At 35.2% G+C, this 16,157-nt stretch overlaps 1 protein-coding gene and 1 long non-coding RNA gene across 2 annotated transcripts in view; both read right to left on the bottom strand.

The window, feature by feature from the left end:
- Positions 1-12,972, bottom strand: part of LOC309665942 — a 29,553-nt gene extending 16,581 nt beyond the window's left edge. Inside the window, exon 1 of the long non-coding RNA XR_014266796.1 lies at positions 798-12,972. This is a non-coding gene — a long non-coding RNA (uncharacterized lncRNA). The remainder of the gene's footprint in view (positions 1-797) is intronic.
- The window catches only part of MEOX2 (mesenchyme homeobox 2), a 64,917-nt gene that overhangs the window by 39,840 nt on the left and 8,920 nt on the right, over positions 1-16,157 (bottom strand). The gene's annotated exons all lie outside the window — the stretch shown is intronic.

Here is a 16,157-nt window from a genome sequence, read left to right as displayed (position 1 = left end):
GAGCTTTTTTGTTTGTGTTTGTTGGCGTTTTGAGGTTGCTGTCTTCTTCAGCTCCAAGTCTGGGACACAGAAGGCAAAAGCCAACTCAGGGACCTGACCACCATGTCATTTCTCGTGTCAAATTCCCTAGCCATTCTGCCTTCCTTTCTCTACCTTTCAGAATCATCTTAGGTTTGTTTTACTACAGTGTCCAGTATTTTCAGTTGTACTTAATGGAAGGAATCCACAAAAGTACATTTATTCTATCTTTCTGGAAAAAGAAGCCCCCAAATTTACTTTTAATGTATAAACTTATAAACTATGCAACGTTATTTTAAAATGAGTGGTGTAGAAACCATAAAGTTATGTCTTTTTTGCAAGCAATTTCCATGTGTTTATTTTCAAGTATAGGGATTAGTAGTAGGAGAAAAGGAAATGAGTTTTACTCTCCTGTGTGGAATGCAAATTTCATATTTATGTCTGTTAGATGTCAAAGGATGACTAATGTCTAAATTCAGAATTTTTAAAACTTGAGAGTAAAGCGAATCAAGTTTATTTATATTTAAAAGTTTTGTGCAATTTAGGTCCTTCATTCTCTTTCTACAGTTGATTCAGGTATTTATTTTATTCTTTTATCAAATACTTAAAACAGCAACTCTGTCTCCGACACTGTCCTATGAACTTGGAGGTAAAGGCTCAATCTCTGCTATCAAGGTTAGGAGATATAGGTTAATACAAAATTTTAATGCAGATGACTCATTCAAAAATAAAGTATGCACAATAAGCTACAAGACTATTGAGAGGGAGGGACTACATACCTTTTCTAGGGTGAGTTAAGGATGACTTTAAGGAGGAAGTGACATCTGGGGTGGGTCTTAAAGAATGAGAGGAATTTCTGTAGATGTAGAAATAAGAGTATTCCATACAAAGGAAATAGCAAGAACAAAGTTTTATAAACACAAATTAGCACTGAATGCCCTTCCCTTTGGAAAGTAATGCTCTCCTGGGATTGAAGATCCCATATGGAGAATGCTAGAGTATTGGTGAAAAAAACATGGGTAAGAAAGTGTGGGCTGTGAACAACACGGAGCATATTATTAATCTGAGGGTTTTAATCGGGGTAGGATTAGATGGTTGTGTCTTCAGAGCAAGAAACTGACCTTATTCTTTTTTTTTTTAAATTAATTTATTTATTTTATTTTTGGCTGTGTTGGGTCTTCGTTTCTGTGCGAGGGCTTTCTCTAGTTGCGGCAAGCGGGGGCCACTCTTCATCGCGGCGCGCGGGCCTCTCACTATCGCAGCCTCTCTTGTTGTGGAGCACAGGCTCCAGACGCGCAGGCTCAGTAGTTGTCGCTCACGGCCCAGTTGCTCCGCGGCATGTGGGATCCTCCCAGACCAGGTCGCGAACCCGTGTCCCCTACATTGGCAGGCAGATTCTCAACCACTGCGCCACTAGGGAAGCCCTGACCTTATTCTTTAGAGTCTCTCCATCCCTCCTTCCCCACCCTCACCCCAAGGATTTCTCATTTTAGGCACTACTGACTTTTGGACCAGATAATTCTTTGTTGTGGGCACTGTCCTATGCATTGGAAGATGTTTAGTAGGATCCTTGGCCGCCAACCAGTAGACTCCAATAGCATTTCACCTACGTTCAAGTTGCGACAAGTATCTGTCTCTATATATTGCCAACTGTCACCTCGGAGATGAAATCACCCTGGTTCGAAAACAACCAATCCCACTTTAAAGTTCTAGCACTGTGCTGACACATAGTCAGTGGTCATTGAAGGATGTTTAAATCAATGTTCATACTTGCATTTAAAAAATGAGGAAGGAAGCATTGGGATAAACTGGAGAAGTATTCTTGTAATGACACAGGTGAAAAATAGCATTTCTAAACTAAGAAATTAGATTAAGGGAAATATTAAACAGTTGTTCAGAATGTAAAATTGATAGCCTTTGATAACTAAATACATAAATAAATTTACTATTGGTAAGCGGTTTATTTTCTTTCCTTATCAAACTTACAGCTGAGATCTTAGAGCTAAGCAAATTAGCATGATTTGAGAGAATATTCAAATTATTTTAATTATGCTCTTAATTGATGAGTACATTAACACATTCATTAAATTGACTTGGTCAAATAGGCACCTACATAATATATGGGGCCTGAGTTTTAGACACTTTTTGCTTTTTAAATCAACCACACATTTTTTTTTTTTTTAAGAAGTACAGCACTTTGCCAATAGGAGGCACTCAATATGCACATTATAAATGACTGGTTGGGGAGATAAATCAATCATCCTAAAAATATGATCAACCGTTTCAAAGTGGCCTTCTTGAATGGGTTTTCCATTTACGGCTGAGTAAACACACACAGTTCCCTGTGTAACAGAGAATGCATTTATTATACGACTGGTGATGATTAGGGCAGTGCTCTATAGCCACGAAAGAAAGTCATTCTCTAAAAGAAGCTAATGTCACAAAACCTGAGCTTGTGGTTCTGGCATTATTAGCACTCTATCCACTTGAGCTAACTGACAAATTTTCCAGTGACAGATAATGACTGGCTGGGGTAGCAGATATAGGTGCTACTACCACCATAAGTATATTTAATCACATGATATGAGATAGCATTACGCAATGGGAAGAGTCAAGTTCAATAGGGTAAAAGAAAATAATTTTGTAGTTAGAACTTTGCACAGTTAACCATTTCATATTTATTTTAGGCAAGACCATCCTTACACCCTGGATTAAAAAGGACAAGACCACTCACTGTTTCCCCCCCACTAAACTTTATTGTCTTTCCTGGTGTTGACTAAGGAAATCTGGAGTGGAAAATCAACACCACTACTGCTATCTGCCTTCTGGATTACCTTTGAAAATGAAAAATAAAATCAACCAAAGACTATTATTTAGAGAATTCTATATTTATCAACTTTGAGGTCTTCAAGGAACAGTGCCATATTAATGAAATACATAATACTTGTTCTTTAGGGAAAGGTTTGACTTTTAGTGTTTTTCAGTTCTCCATTTTCTTAAACTAAAAGCAATTAAGCAGATATAGAAATAAATCTTGAATCAACTCTATAATCAATAAAGTGGATATATCAAATGGCTCCTGTAGCGTGAGGAGAATATCATCTGTACAATATTCCGAAGAGATTTTAACTGTCAGCAGATCGAACTTAAGAATGATACTGGATTCAAAATAAAGGAATAAAGATAGGATTGGAAATTAAACATATTTTGTAGTTGCCAGGCAATATAAATTTTCAAGGTTGAGTAACGCATTAATCCCCTATAGGAATAAGCAGACTTTTAGTTTCCATAGTCTTATAAGCCAAATTTTGATATTTTTGGCTTAGAACAATGGAGTAGGCCCCCATTCCTTCAACATTTTTCCACATCCTCTTTAATATCCACACAGTGCAGTGACTGAGTATTTTTGGTAATTTATTTGTATTTCATCCTGAGATTTACAAAGAATGAAACTATTCTAAGAGATTTATGATTTAATGTCCTACATATGAAAATGTAAAAACACAGTTCCGTTAAAGCAATCAATGTTTCCCATAATTAGAAAGTAATAGCCTAACATACAATGAATTCTTCATGTTCTGGAGGTCAAAGTCTAAGGTATTACCAATACTGCCCTAGAATTAAAAGGCCTCTATACCTTTTTATCAAATAATTGAGAGATGTAAATTACTCAAGACTCAAATATACTAACACAGTGGTCATTTCCACATCTGTAAGTAACCAAAGCCAAACCTGTGGATAGAAAATCAACTTTCCTATTGCAGTTCCCAATGACTGAGGCTGCACAGAGCATACTGGTATGACACTGTTTCATAGCTACAAACTGTATTTTGTTTAAAAGTACCAAGAATCTCTGAAAACCAATATAATTATAAATTTATTGATGATAAGGTGATAAATAGATTCCATTTTAAAATGATGGAATGAAATAAGAACTCTCATCTTGGCACCAAATCTGTTAATGTCAAGCAAGAGAAATTTCTATAACAATTTTTAAAATATCTGGTGGCATAGCATTAAATTTATTTTTAAAAGAAAAAGTAAATGTGCAAGTTTCTTGAAGGCAGAACCATTATAAATAATTGCACAGTGCAGGCATCCTTAAAGTAGTGACAGATTAGTATAAAGCAGGCAGTGAGAAGCCTGAGTACAGTAATGGCATTATTCCAGTCACTGGGCTATTGGCAGACACAAAACAACTTTACTGTCTTGATCTCCCCAGTTACACTCTAGGTCCTTTCTACATCATCTATTTGAAATCTATGTATGTATGTACGTATCAGTCTATCACCTAAGTTAAGAGGTTTATCAACCTTGAGATGAAAAAAGTTTTTAGTTCACACAAAAATTGTAATTTGGATCGTGTGTTTTGCTTTTGTTTTTGTTTTTAGCATTATGATGTTAAAACAAATATCAATCACAGTAACTTGTGCTCACAGAGCTAAGAACTACATGTAAAGGAAATGGGTTAAGAGAAATTTGCTCTGTTACTGAGACAAATAAATTCCTTAATTAAAAATAAAGGATGAACACAAAATTTAAAAAAATAGCAATGTATCACCCTTTTAAATTTAATTTGGAGATATACTTGAGTTTTCTTTTTTTATTTCCTTTGTATCTTATTTGCTTTCTTTCTTAAAATATATATGTTTACCCTTTTTTTAAAAAATTAATTAATTAATTAATTTATTTTTGGGTGCGTTGGGTCTTCGTTTCTGTGCGAGGGCTTTCTCTAGTTGCAGCGAGCGGAGGCCACTCTTCATCGCAGTGCGCGGGCCTCTCACTATTGCGGCCTCTCTTGTTGCGGAGCACAGGCTCCGTAGTTGTGGCTCACGGGCCTAGTTGCTCCGTGGCATGTGGGATCTTCCCAGACCAGGGTTCGAACCTGTGTCCCCTGCATCGGCAGGCAGATTCTCAACCACTGCGCCACCAGGGAAGCCCTTATTTGCTTTTTGGTCTTTCTAGGAGCTTTAACATTTGGCTTCTTTTTTTGTTCTGCCTCTTACTTGACTTTGTATTTCCCTATTGAATTCCGGGCTAGAATACATGTGCATTTACTTTAAAGAAACCCATTTATTTTGATTGAGATGAACAAAAATAAAACATAGGTGTGGAATTCTCTGAAATGAAATAAGCAAGCAAACAAACAAAAAGCCCTCAGTGATGGATACTTGACGTTTACTCCTTAACCAAGACTCTGCCTTTCTAATAAATGTTCTTATGTAAGGATCAATTGCCATTTGACTTAAAGTAGAAAATGAAATAACCTAAAGATAAAACAACTATATGCCTAATTCAGTTGGGGGCCACAGGCCTCAGATTCCTGGCCTTTCCTCTTCAAATTTCCTAGGTTTCCATAATTCAGGCTTTCAACTTAAGAAGTTTTCAAGGGCCTTCCAAAGTTTATTCTTGGCTTCATCTCTGCACTTTTGCTGAACGTTAAGGTCTGAGGTTTGTTTGAATTCCTGCTCTGTGGAGATCTGCTGGACTTTCTAGCAGGTGTGAAGACCCCATGGCTCCTTCTGTTGCATCTCATTTCCACTTATTAAATACTTTATCTTGGAGGAAGAAGCAAAAGTGACTTTCGTGTTTCCTGGCAGTCTCCTGCTTCAAAGAACTTAATAGTGATTTGTTTATTTCCGAGGAAATGGAGACCAGTCAGTGATGACAGATTTATTAGTTAAGTGGACATCACCCACAAAAAAACCTTTTCTTACAGTTCAGGCTTTCTTCTAAGCACACTCTAAATGTTCAAGACAATGTTATACATTTTGGCAAATCAAACCCATGTGATTCAATATAGTCAAATGTGTGAACTGATACAACTTCTTCCACATACATTTCCAGAATAACTTAGAGAAAACAAAATGAGCAAAGAAAGCTAATATTACCCTAAACTAAGAGAAAAAAAAAGCACCCTGATGAACTGGTAACACTGAATATGTTTTGGAAGATAACCGAAGGAATATTGAAAGCAAAAAGTGATGAAACAAAAAAATTCAAGTTAAGATGTCTGGAATTGAGAAAGAGCACTTGCAATACCGGGAAACCCTCAAATGCCATGAAGTAATTTCAAGTATAACAACACTATAGATTTAATTTTTATATTAATCACTGATAAAATATGTTAATGTTTAAATTTTCAGAGTAAATATGAAGAATAGACATCAACTCCAGAATGGCCCAAATTATTCCTCCTCAACGAATGACCAGTTTTACCAGGAAGTAAATGTTAAGCAAGGCAGACACTGAGATCCCATCAAAGGAAATTCTATCCCTTCCAGATTCAAGTAAAAGAAATCAGTTAACACTCAGTATTCATTCAAAGTAAGTGGACAGTGGTAATGAAATGATAATATTGCTAGTCTAGGAAAGTAGATTTACATGCTATCAATACCCTTACTGTAGAAAGTGAACAGTTGAGCAAGAAAAATTGCAGCTATTTGACATCTTAATATTAAATAAATGGGGTGAAATTTTCAGACAGCAGATTATAGAAATAAGAGAAAGTTACTGAATTGGAAGTTATTAGCCCCAGCTCTGCATACATTATTTTAGGGATGCCACTCTCTGAGCCTCAATTTTCTCATCTTTAAGATTGAGAGAGCGGTTTTGATAAATTCTAGAATCCCTTCCGGTTCTAACATTCTGTGAAGGTGCTTAAATATAGTCTGCAGGAAAGTCTTAACAGCTCTCAAGATAAAGATGGAGAGAAATGCCAAGAAGACTAAAGAAGGGAAACCTAGGAAGGACTAAAAGTCATTTCACTTGTTTCACAATATTCTAGTAAAGTCAGCCCTTGAAATATGGGAGAGCTAATAACATCACAGTCATGCCTATAAATGTACTCCACAACGTCCTCCATGGGCCTAATCCTCTCCTGCCTTATCAAGATAACATCGGTATCATTCCAAGTATAATACAGCATATATATTTAACCAGCTAGCATCTTTTACCTTTCACTGTGATTCTAGCAAATAATAACCTGGGGATAAAATTTTTGAATTACAAAATTTAGCTATGTACAATCAATTACTGCCCCACAAACCTTGGTGCATAAGACAAATGAATGCTTAAATCATAAAGATTAAGGATATGGATATGAGTGTCCTAGGGACTCTTGTGCATGATTTTGTGCAGGATCCCAGGAGCCCAAAACCTACTCTGCATTTCATATCTTCAATAGTCAACTAGGATACTCATATTTTTCTCCAAGGGTGATCTGATCCAGGCCACAGTTTAATAGATTTTTAGGTACTCATGGCTTCAGAAGGGAGAAGTAAGAAATGAGAGGAATTGAGGGAGGTGTCATGCACTTTCTGAAACCTTCCTGGATTTCTCAGGATGTTTTCATCACCTTTGCTACATTATTATTTCTTCTATTATATTGCTGCATCTAGTTGTTTCCATCTTTGCCTTCCCTACTATGCTATGGACCCCTCCAGAAACCTCAAGGTGTTCTATTCGTATCAGTGTACCCACATCATGGAACCAAGTCCCTTGCACAGAGTACTCATTTAATGAGTTATGTCTGAGTTTGTGAATTATGAGGCTACTGAAATACCTATGGCATTGGTGTGTGTGTCCTGTGTGTTTATGGGGGCAGGGGGAGGATAGGCTACAATTTGATACTAATTACCATTTATCTAGATAGTCGTTCTCTGAGTTACTTGTTTGTAAGGATTTCAGCTTTATCTAAAATACTAATGCTGCTTCCTAAGGTTAATAGGTGGTTCAAAAAGAAGTATAATTCTATCAGAAAATGTAAAATGAGAACTTTCTGTGTTTCGGTTTTTGTTTCTAATATTAGGAGAAAGGTAGACAAAATGTGAGGGTATTTATAGCTGAACTGAGAATAGCACAACTACCTCATGAAGAACATCCCTTAATAATAGTTCTGCTTGTGACTCTTCTGTGAAGCAGCCCCTCCCTCATTCAGCACCTCTTCAGGACACAGTTAAATTGTGGAACCTCTTTATTCCACCCACTTGTAATAACATATTTAAATTTCCTATTGGTTTAGTTTGGTTTTCTCACAACCTGAGTTGTCAAGGTAAAACCATTCAATCTGGAAGTCACCTATTTCTACTGTGTACTAACATCCATTCAACTCTATTGCATTTAGCGAACATTCTTTAATTAGCGATGCTCTTTGTTAAATAGAGATGCTTTGCCAATGCAGACTCTTTCTTCTCTCTGGTTTTCATAAAAATATAACCCCTTATCTCTATTACTGGGTCCATGGAAAAAGCACCCTTTTTTTTTTAACTGGCAAAAACTAAGATTTATTCATCTATAGTAAAAAACCAATTGCCGTTAGTAACAGAGATGATCACATACACACATTTACACACCAATGGCCACCAACATCTTATGAGCAAATTTTCAATACAAAATTTCGCTCACTGAAAACTACTAAAATGTTTTCTTTACTCTTCTTCTACACTGCCAATAACACTTTATTACAAATTACATTTGGTCTGGCCTGATTCTATTCCAAAACCTCTCAAAAAACAGTGAGAGTTGCCTGGACACTTACGTATGCTTGGCCCAGTGCTATAATATATACGTTTGGATTTTTTGTGTTCCTAAGATAGTCTGAACACAATCATTAACACTTTTTCTACATTTTCCTACATGAATATACACTCTCAACTCATAAATTCTAACATGAAAGTATCCAGTGAGATCTTTGCTTAATATGTAGTATTAATATTGCCTTTTCTCCCATAAATTGCCAGCAGTTCAATCATCAATTAGTTACTAATTAATCTCTATTAAAAATGAATCCGCTGATGAATAGTCCTGCTTCCCACATATTCTAAACTCTGCGGTTGGCAGCTTAATTGTGTAATGTATGGCTGCAGCCAAACAGGCCCAGATGGTTCACAGGACAGATGTGAGACTCCCTATACTTCACTTTTCCTTGCATTTGCTCTTTGCTAATGCCAAGATGAATATTTTATCCTCATTTTCTTCCCCCAAAGTTAAAAATCTTCTCTAATACACTCTTCTGTTTGTCAGCTACCTGACTTGCAATTCTGGAATTCATACCAGGGACTATAAAAGACCAAATCTTTTGAGAGGCTTTAAAAGTTAATAATTCTTTGTCATTAATTGCTACTGTCTGATTCTATTAAGTTTTCATACTTTCCCCCTGGAAAATCTAGCCTAATTCCTGGCATGTTCCCCACCCGTTCCCAGAAAAATGTTCTCCTCCCTATTCCTCAAGAGGCCTGGAAGAATCTCCCTAGTTGACCTTACATTTTTGAATATGTTTTCATTGTTTGCCTTCCCACTTCCAAAATTCTATTATTTTTTACATTCACATTCATCATTATGTTGTGATTTACTTCGTTTTAATTCTGCATTTATAATTCAACAATTTTAACATCTCTCATTTTGCTTTTATTTTGGTAACTGCCCAAATCCCACATTACACATTATGTTTAATTAACCATTATTTTAAGGTACACTTTGGCCTTTTCAAAACCATGAATGTATTTTATTTTAGTAAACATGTGGTTGAGTAAAGCAAGCATTTATCCAAGAAATCTTTTAGCAAAGTAATGCTCCTTACATTTTAATTTCAGATATTTTTCAACTTTTACAGCTATACTTTTAACTGAATTTGGCTTTGTGTGGTATTTGAATTCTCATTATCTCTTTCTCTACTTGAGAAGGTTCCCATCCTTGATGACTCTTTCAATAGCCAAAGAGTCAGAAAGTTTGTCTTTTTGTCTAGAAGCACTGTTCAAGTGGACTTTCTAACAGATTGAAATGTTCTATATCTGCACTGTTCAATACATTAGCCAATTAGCCACACGTGGCTAGTGAGTATTTGGAATGTGTTTACTGATACAAAGGAACTGGTTTTTAAATTTAATTAACTTTAATTAATTAAAATTTAAATAGTCATATATGGCTAGCGGCTACCATACTACACAGCATAGGAGAGTATTATGACTACTGGTGATAAACAGAGATATACAAATGACCATTTCTAGGAAATGTGTAATATTTTATTGAGCGACCGGGTCTAACATTGCTCTCCATGGGCAGAAAAGGGTAAGATTTAGAATACAGAGTCCCTGCCCCTCATAGCTTTTTAACCTAGAAACAAGAGTATTCTATTGGTAGTTCTCTGTCTTGGCTATACATTAGAATCACTTGAGAGCTTTATAAAAGTATCAGTGTTCAGATGAAATAACAAGAAATCTGAGATTTGTTTCAAAGTAATTGGGACAAGGTAAGGGAGGAATGGAATGGTATAAATGAGTTAAGATTTGCCACGTGTTGATCTATATTGAACATGATGGGCACCTGAGGGTTCATTATACTATTATCTCTATTCTTTTAATGATATAATTTTCCATTATAAAGTTTTAAAAATTCCAGCTCTGCTCTAGATTAACTTAATCATACTCTATGAGGCACAAGAATTTTTTAAGAGTGCCCAGATCATTCCAATGTAACATCAGTGTTGAGAGTTACTGGTCTGAATAAAGTAGTCTCATGATACCATGTTAATGAAAAGGTCCAGAAGCATGGAAAATCTGAAAGTTATTTTTCTTTATGAGCTGAAGGAATTGTTAAAATAGAATCAGTATCAGAGTCATGGATAACAGATTTTTTAAAAAATTGTCAAAATGTTTTGCAATATGGATTAATTTTACCTCTTTTACAGAAATAAATGCTAACTTACTTGCATAAGTAGACTTACTGCAAACTTTCTTTTCATGAGACAGTTCATGTGATGTGTGACTAAGCTCAAAACCACAAGTGAGATGATTTTTTTTAGCCTGCCCACTTCTCACTGTCGTTGCTCTTTCCTTACTAGCCAGACCACCTCACGTGTGGTCACTTGTCAGTGTCTTGGATCCACATTCTCTAATCACATACCATTGTTTGAATCTGGTTAACCAGTCATACTTAAAGCAGAATGATACAGGCTGAGGCATCATGGATGGAATCAGCATCACTGTATCAAGGCACTCAGAAAAGGGATTTTTCATTTCTTTTTTAAAATTCAGTGTACTTGAAAAATTTGAAAATTATCCATCTTCATTTTCAAATCACCATTTGTGCCACTATCCAACACTACAATACTGATTGATCAACACTCCATATTTTCCCCAATTGCCTGATAATTTCAAGTTTAATTTAATTTTTTGGCTTTGTGAGACAGACATTTTAAATACTATGATTACTTGGTTGTATGTAATGTGCAAAAGCTCAACAATTCACAGCATAACTGCACAGAATGTTCATAGAATCTCGCCTCAATAATGGAATGAGACATTTCTATACATTAGGTAATGGGAAACTGGGCTTAACAATCACTAAATTGTTGAAAGTATATGCACCTTACGTTTTAAAATGTAGATGATTTTCGCTGATTTATAATAAAGTTTCTAATAAATGAGTATTTATTTTTGTCTCAATTAATTCACAAATGGTAAATATATGCCATGTAATCAAAGGTATTTCACTTTAGAAAGCATCCATAAAAATCATTCAGAAACAAATACAGATAATTACTTAAAGTCAATATTCATTAAACTCCCTTATGGATTGACCAACAATCTTCTGAATTTGCCCAACTACTAGAATCCTGGAACCAAGAGTCTCAGAAAACCCCTGATACAAACAATTCATTCAACATTAGTGAATCATTTTCTATGCCACAAATGGGATTTCCCAAGCACTTCTATGCACCTATTCTAATGCTGGATACCACATTAAAAGAAAAAGAAGATAGACTTTTTCTTTGGGAATACATGTAATTCAAATCAAAGACTAGAGACACGTGAAATAAAACAGCAAATTTAACTGTGTTGTTATGCAGAATACAGACATTAATGTGGTAAGAGAAATGCAGTGATTAGCTTAGGGTGGTATTGACCTGAGAAGGTGTCACAAGCTGTATATTAATGAAAATAATAAATACATATTGGAAAAAGATACTACAGGTTTCAGAATCAAAATACAAAATAAATCTGGCAGGCAGTATACAGCTAAATACACACACACATACACACATACACACAAGAGTGCAGTAGAACTAGTGAAATCTGAATAAGATTAGTGGATTTTATCAATGTCAGTTCGTGGTTATATAACTGTATTACAACATTAACACTGGGGAAAACTAAGTAAAGGGTATTGAGATCCCTCTGTATTATTTCTTACAACTATATGTGATTATACAATTTTCTAAAAATAATAAACTTTTTAAAAAGGGGTAGACATAAACAAGTTTATTGAGGAAATATTGGTTAAAAAAAAAAGCAAAATCAATATCAACAAAACTGTCCCAGCTGGTCAACAAAGCCTTTAATGACTGAGTTGGGAGATTGTAGATGGAATCCCATTAATATATATCTCTAAATTTTTAGCAAAAGAAATTGGATAGTAAGTAATATGTAGCATGTCTTGTCAAATGGAAGATGCAGAAAATCTTGTGGGAACAATTCTTGAATGCAATTATGACTATATATATTTAGGTACCCACATTAGGAATTATCAGAACACAGTTTTAAAGTAACATTTCACATTGTATTCCAAAGACTAAATGAAAGATGACTTTGCCAGAAAAAAACTGCTCTAAATATATCTATCAGATTATATATGTAATATGTATGAGATTATATTATATATTTAATTATATGTAATATATAACATAATTAGATATAAATGATATTAAACAAAAAGTAATTGCACACAAGAAGCAGTACAAGTAAAACCTAGTGGTATATCATTGACGACCATTAGCCACTCCATGCATATGCATCAAAGCCTATAATTAAACATTCATATTGTCAGTGTAGAATACTTTCAGTTTAATGCAGAATTCCAAGAAGAGGAATGACAAAGTCGAAATATTACTATATGTTGAATGTAGGATTTCATTAGGGAAGAATGAGCAGAAGTAAAGATATTTGGAAGAGAGAGCTACATGGAGCTACATGGAGGCGGCATGACTGACTTTGAATTTAAGTCTAGTGGAAAAGGAGTGGAAAATCATCAATTGAGACCATTAACGTGAAGGGATTTTGACTTTAAATTAAAATGAACTAGGTAGAAGAGGAATTATTTTTTATCACTTTGGAAATAGAGTTGTGTTTAGACGAAAGAGGAAAAAAATTCTTGGAAGAACCAACTGTATATTTTATGTTTAATTTTGTTTTCGAGGGTCTAGTAAGAACTAAGGATCTGGAATTACCATGAGAGGTTGGTGTTAGAGTGTTCCAGAGGTTATATGGTTCACTGTACTGGGGAGAAGCACATGGGTCTGGTGTTTACAGATGATGGGGAAAATGGGTGTCAGCAGAACAGGAGGAGAAACAACAGCACATCTGGTTAGCAAAGGCAAAAAATGGTCAATCATTAACATTTTGTAGTATCTTCTGGGCAAAAAAAAAGATTGCATTCAATTAAAAAATAAGATCAATAATTATTTTAAAATGGAGTTAAAGTTAAGACTTGAGACAAGGGAAAGTTGCTTGGTGTCTCCTTGTAGCTATTTATTACATTGCACACAAAATGCAAATATGTTACAGGTAAAGCCCAATTAAATAAAATCTACTAGTATTGCATTAAACATTTTAAAACAGGAGACAGATTCTTCAGTTCACAAATGGCTACCCAAAATATGATTCCCTTTATATAAATACTTATTACTTATAGATATCATATAGCAAAGTCCATCTGCACATTACCATATATCAAACTTTAAAATGCTATGGTTTATCGTACAAGGTGTCAAAAATATGCAGGCACAATGGTAACGCATAGCAAGAACTACGTCATCAGAAAACTGAAGCTAAGAAAGAATAACAGTGTTCATATTTATAAAACAAGAATGAAAAATGACCGAGGTCATCATAAATTCAGATTCAGAGAGAGGTAGTTTACACCCAGGTAAAGCATTTTGCCAAATTTGTATTCACTCAAAAGCAGTAGCCAACATTTTAAATGAGCTGAAATTTACTTTCATTGGGAAGACTAAAAACTTAAAGTTTCAAAATATGATATGAGATTTTCCTTTTAAGGGCACTAGGCTGAAGTTAAGATATGGAAGTTCAGTTGGTACTACTCGGCTGAGTACACAGACATTACTCAACTTCTCTGGGTGCATTCTCTCATCTAGAAAATACATTAATTGAACTGCGTGATGCCTTGGGTCTCTTCTAGTGTCTTGATAATTCTGATTCTAATTATCTGTTGAAACATTATCGATTATAAGTCATTTAGAAAACTGACAAATCAAGGCTACCCTTGAAACCCAAGAGGAACGAAATAGTTGATGAAGTTGGCTCTTTCTTGTCGCTTCTGTGTATTACTGAACATGTAATGTTTTGTTTCCTTCCTGTACCCCTGTCCCTACCACCTCTCAGCCCTCCCATTATCTAGCAGAGAAGTAATCAATAGTCCTTTAAAACTCTCTCATTTTAGGGATTAAATTGCTGTCAATCTAAGAGCTTTGAAAGAGTTAGCTCTTGACATTTAGAATTTTAATATAGTATTTGATTCTGCTATTTATTCAAAAGCAACTGCCACAGACCATCACATATAATAATCTAAAATCTGTCTGAAATACATTTCTGAATTTGCCACATTAAACTGTGGGCATAGGAGAGGTGAGTAAGCTGAATAGAATGAAACTAGCCAATCACCCAGGACTTACAACTTGGGCGGGTTTTGTTCTCTATTGCCTCAACCTAAGCAATAATTCTCAGGAATTTATTAAATATAAGTAAATACACAAACAAATAAATAATCATTTCCTTTGAAAAACTAACTTATCACCATTACAAAACTGTTTTTATGCATTTTATGTGAGATATAATACATTTTTAGTTTTTTGTAGCATTTGCATATTTACCATTCATGAGGGTCTCCAAATGGAACCATCAAAAAAAACAAAGGTCTATAATATGTAAATTCTCTCAGCAATGACCTTTATAACACAGCAGAAAAATGTCAAGTCCAACTTCCTAGTTAGCAACAGCAAGAGAGACCTGATATTTTATTTTCATATTTAAAACCCTCTGGTTTAAGTTCTGTTCCCTCTTGACTAAATACCCCTTTATACATTCCTCTTGAAAACAGGTGTTTGATGGAGAAGTGGCAGGAGACATTTGAGAAAGGTTAGGAGATGTCCAAACAAAAAGGAGGAAAGAATGGGAATCTTAAGGGTTATTAAGTGAAGGAAACTTGAGTCTCTTACTCAGCTTGGTCTAAAACTCATCCTACATTTCAGGAAAATGGCATGCGACATAATTCTAGGGACAGTTGCAGATTATTTTAAATAGCAATCTCAGGCAAGCAACATTTCCTACAGTAATATTAGCAGTGAGATACAAATAAACAGGCAACGTAAGACAGAGATTGTTTTCAGATGGTGTATATCCACAACATAATTGCACCTACATTGACAGAAGATAAAAATAACAACACTTACTGAGCCAGACATTGTTTTAAGTACTTTATGTTTACTGACTCACTTTAATTTTTAGGAAACTACACTACAGAGAAGTTAAACCATAGTTAGAAGAGACAGAAGGATCTGTTGTGTTCTCCCAGATCAACTCTTGACATTTCTCTTCTATGGCCTGCATTCCTTTAGGTTGACTTCTATGGATTTTATCCACCGAGACCTCTGCGATCTGCTTCTCTATATTCTGATTATATCTGGCCAATAGGAGGCAACAGAAGGAGATGGGAAGGCATGAAGAGAGGCTACTGCATGATATTTGAGATTAGCTGCAATCTTCCACCCGAAGTCCCAACTTTGCTGGAAGGCTTCTGTCCTGCTGCTCTTACTGGATTCCAGATTCGTGTAAAAGCTCCCTCTATTTTGTCAGGTTTACAGGCGCTAATGTTTTCCAATTGTGGGCGGGCCCTGAGTGATTCCCCATCCTGTTGCTTCTCGACACACTGCCCGCCATTAAATAGTCACCATCAACCTCTCTTCAGTTATTGCTATGGGTGTGCCACCTATTTTCTTGTCTAATAGGATTAAAAAGAAATAAGATAAACCCTTTGTGATCTATGAACTGACTAAAAATGCAAAAAAAAAAAATAGCATTGCTGTTTCTTCTTATTTTCCCAAACACCTGGGTATCCAAGAAAAA

This window comes from Balaenoptera physalus (assembly GCF_965194825.1).
Source record: "Balaenoptera physalus genome assembly, chromosome: 8".
NCBI lineage: Eukaryota > Metazoa > Chordata > Mammalia > Artiodactyla > Balaenopteridae > Balaenoptera > Balaenoptera physalus.
This window is presented reverse-complemented; position numbering and strand designations above follow the sequence as displayed.